The following is a 1,246-nucleotide window of genomic DNA, read 5'->3' as shown; positions in this document are numbered from 1 at the left end:
ACTCAGCTACTGCTTTAGTCACACTCGATTTTATACGTTCACCAGCAAAATGAGCCAGTAACGTCACATGATCCGGCAACCAGCTGAAAATATTTACAAAAGCTTCAAGATTATTTTTCAAAGATGTCTCAAGCTCTGCATCAAACACTTTGACGTAAAGATGTTAAAACCTGGGTATGTCATAAGGAACAGACAAAACTGAAGCTACCAAGCCAAGAACGGCTGCATGCACCTTTGCAATGGACTGAGTTGAACTTGATTTACCTGAAACAATTGGATACAATTCTCTGTTCATGCTAAAACATAATCAAAGAAAATATCTGATGAACATATCTTGTTTGTTTTTAAGACAAAGATGCTTAAAAGGGAAGAAGGAAAACCTCCGGTTTCTTCTCTTTTGGATTGAGTTTGCCTCTGAATAGGATCTATCACGAAAATCTGCAGCAAATATTAATCTCCTCCAGAAAATATGCAGCATGCTCTCGTACCTGAAGACCAGATAACATCATATAAAGTAAAAACTCTACACGTGATCTTTCCAGATACAGTTAACTTTCCAAAGTAAAATTTGGACCACCGCTGTCTCTGCCGTTTCCCTCCTCTGGTTCAGATNAGTCACAAGGTTGATCATTTGAAGCAATCCTACTGGACAACATAACCTCTACTGGAGAAAAAGAACCCTAAGAACTTACCTCTCTATTTGGCTGTCAACAAGGAGCTTTTCCACAGATTCTCTGTTTCTCTTCATGAGTTGAGTGTATGCCTAGTACGAAAGGTTAAAATAGAATAAGATAGTTGTATTAACCAACAGCCATTTGCTTGTTACCTTGCTATATAGATGTAATCAACAAATATTACTTGTACATAATAGCTCGCAGATATGTCAGGGGTTGAAGATCTTATCCGCTAATTAGAGTCATGAGCAGAAGAAAGAACTCCAATATCTTTCTGTAGATGAGATTCTGAGAAAACTCGCCACAGCTGGAAGGCTACCAATGTTGACAGATCTTTATGTGATGTTTCCTTCATAGATGGAAATAATACTCCCATGATTCCCAGCCATTGAAAAATAAAATATATAAAGGCTATACCAAAAAAACATACAATGGTTGTACCTGTAAGGATATCAACGGATAGAGGGATCCCGCAATTACTTCTATCAGATATGAGATAAGATAAAAATAAAGAAGATTTTTACCAAAAGTCTGTAACAAAGGGAAGAAAAATAAACTCTCCCAACACGTCT

At 37.1% G+C, this 1,246-nt stretch overlaps 1 long non-coding RNA gene across 1 annotated transcript; it reads right to left on the bottom strand.

Moving 5' to 3' along the window:
• Position 1: 1 nt before the first annotated feature.
• LOC104773994 lies at positions 2 to 1,240 on the bottom strand. Its single transcript, XR_765229.1, has 6 exons — positions 1,116 to 1,240; positions 859 to 1,023; positions 693 to 763; positions 381 to 488; positions 171 to 264; positions 2 to 83 (listed from the first exon to the last, which is right to left on the bottom strand). It is a non-coding gene; the product is annotated as an uncharacterized LOC104773994 (long non-coding RNA).
• Between the last annotated feature and the right edge of the window lie 6 nt (positions 1,241 to 1,246).

The sequence above is a fragment of the Camelina sativa genome, unplaced genomic scaffold (assembly GCF_000633955.1).
Source record: "Camelina sativa cultivar DH55 unplaced genomic scaffold, Cs unpScaffold00916, whole genome shotgun sequence".
Lineage (NCBI taxonomy): Eukaryota > Viridiplantae > Streptophyta > Magnoliopsida > Brassicales > Brassicaceae > Camelina > Camelina sativa.
This window is presented reverse-complemented; position numbering and strand designations above follow the sequence as displayed.